Here is a 2,500-nt window from a genome sequence, read left to right as displayed (position 1 = left end):
CTCTCACTCCCCTTCAGGCAGCAGATCTAACTTGAACGAGAGAGAGAGAGAAAGAGAGACAGTTCCAGGGTTGGGTATGTCACTGTGTGTTTGCATGTCCTATTTGGTATAAGAAAGTTATAACAAACAACGACAAGGAGGTGGTGGAGTTATGCTTTTCTCATTTTAAGTTGTTATCAGCCTTCAGCCTTCCCTGCATTCACTAGCTTAGTTTGGAGCTGGCCAGACAGTGCTAGCCTACACAGTAGCTTACTTTGAATTTCAATTTCAATTTAATTTCACTTATAGAGCGCCAAAACATTACACATGTGTCATGGCGCTTTACAGAGTGTTAAATATTCAAAAAGAGCCCATGAGTAACAGGGGCGAGGACAAGCTCCCTAGAATTGGAGGTACATATAGCTGCTATAATACTTTGCCTTTGTAGAATCAAATTAGTGAGTCTTCAATGATTCTTTCTCCTTAAGCTAAACATAACATGAAAAACATAAGCTAAGTCATAAGCTATGAAAAACTTAAGCTAAACATAACATGGCAGCCTTAACCCTTAACCCCCTAAAAGCACACTATATGACAACAGTGGCAAGGAAAATCTCCCATATTCCAGAAAGAACCCTTAACCTGACTTAATAGGGGGAGCCCATCTGCTTCTGGCTGGCTGCGCCCTCCAATGGCAGCAGATGTAGAATAATCTGAAAAAGTAGTCTACAGGATAAGATGAGTTAACTAAAAGCTTTCCTGTACAGGTATGTTTTCAGATCTTTTTTAAAAATATTTACTGAACTCGCCTGCTTGATGTACAGAGGCAGGGTGTTCCATAGTTTGGGGGCAAAATGGATAAAAGCAGCTTCTCCACTTTGTTTGTGGAGCACTTTGGGTACGATTAAAAGATTAGAATTGGAATATGTTTCCTTTGTGGTTGATAAGATACTAAAAGCTCAGAGATATTTGAAGGTGCAATGCCATTTAGAGCTTTGTAAGTAATTAACAGAACCTTAAAATCAATTCTATAGGAAACAGGGAGCCAGTGCAGTTCAGCCAACACAGGGGTGATGTGTTCTCTCTTCTTGGTCTTAGTTAAAAGTCTAGCAGCAGAGTTCTGTATGAGTTCCAATTTCACTTCCAACAGACCACTGCAGACCCTACAATTGTCATAAAAAATTCTGAACAGTGGCCTGCACACACATAATGACTCCTGGGTTCTAGAAGATTAAGTCACGGAGCTGGTGCTAATGGTTGAATACAGAAACAGAGGAGCGAGTGACGAAACGACCGGCTTTCTCTTCCGGAACCCCCGGTGCCCGCCTGGAAGCAGGTGCGTGCGGTTTACAGATGCGCTTGCAGTTCCGTATTAGATTAGCAGGGCGCGCGAACCACCCGCGACTCGTGCCAGCCTTAACCGGTGACACAGCGAGTACAGATGAACCTCACGAGCAGAACAGCCTGGTGCAGGGGCACTCGCGCACACACACACGAGAGCTCGTGTTGATATCCTGAGGAAGTCCTCTGAAGGAGTTTTTCACGCACCGACAGGCGCGCGGAGAAAGACGCTGTGTCCCTCAGGATGCGCAAGGCCAGCAGTTTCCTCATGCGGCATGGCGAAACTCTCTGGGGATGAGTTCAGCAACTCGCGAGCAGATAGCGGACAGTGAGTTTATTTGTGTGTGTGTGTGTGTGTGTTGTTCGAATGAAGGTTATAAATGCCTTTTCCTACCATCGAATGTAATAGCCAAAATGACACAGAAAGGAGAGTTTGCGGTCACGAGAGTTAGTTAGGCTGCTTGTGTTTAATGAACCCATCTGTCGTTAAGTCTCGAGACATCTGCTGTAGAGATTTCGACTGCCCTCTAAGCTTCGAGCCCATAAAAGCTGATATCAAAGCTCAGCCCAACTTTGTCAAAGTTTGTGGGCTTGCACGTGTGCATACGATGACTTAAAGTGTGTGTGTGTGTTTGGATGGATGGGTGTGTGATTTGAGCGTCATTCGAGTGATTGACATGACAGTGCGCGTTGGTCAGCGTGGCTGCGTGGCTGCAGGCTCGTGCACGTTGAGAACATTAAAGGACGCTTAAGCTCGCGATGTTTTAGTCAAACATGTTTTAGCACAGGGATAACCATTATGTCCCCTCTGCCAAACCCTGAGCGCTGTGTGTGTGTGTGTATATTTTAAGTTACGTTGAGTGTGTGTGTACTGTACGTGTGTGTGTTTGAAGTTAAGTTGAGTGTGTGTGTACGCGCTTGTGTGTATGAGTGTGTGTGTACGTGTGTGTGTGAGTACTGTATGTGTGTGTGTGTGTGTGTGTGTGTGTGTGTAGCCACAGTTGGGTGCGATATAGTTTTTTACCACAAAATCACGAAACCACTTACAAAATCAGATTGAAGATTTTTGTTTACATTTACATTGAGACGCGCATACACCGTTGAATCAGATATCTAGTTGTATTTAGAAGGATAGAAGATCCTATTTTTGTTGGAAATCAAGTTTAAGTTTGTTTGAACG

General features: G+C 44.2%; 1 protein-coding gene across 1 annotated transcript in view; it reads left to right on the top strand.

Moving 5' to 3' along the window:
* Nucleotides 1-2,500, top strand: part of LOC121697703 (protein FAM124A) — a 32,165-nt gene that overhangs the window by 52 nt on the left and 29,613 nt on the right. The window contains exon 1 of the mRNA XM_042079340.1: nt 1-74. This exon is cut by the window's left edge and continues 52 nt beyond it. The gene's annotated coding sequence lies outside the window, so the exon portion shown is untranslated. The remainder of the gene's footprint in view (nt 75-2,500) is intronic.

The sequence above is a fragment of the Alosa sapidissima genome, chromosome 2, assembly GCF_018492685.1.
Source record: "Alosa sapidissima isolate fAloSap1 chromosome 2, fAloSap1.pri, whole genome shotgun sequence".
NCBI lineage: Eukaryota > Metazoa > Chordata > Actinopteri > Clupeiformes > Clupeidae > Alosa > Alosa sapidissima.
This window is presented reverse-complemented; position numbering and strand designations above follow the sequence as displayed.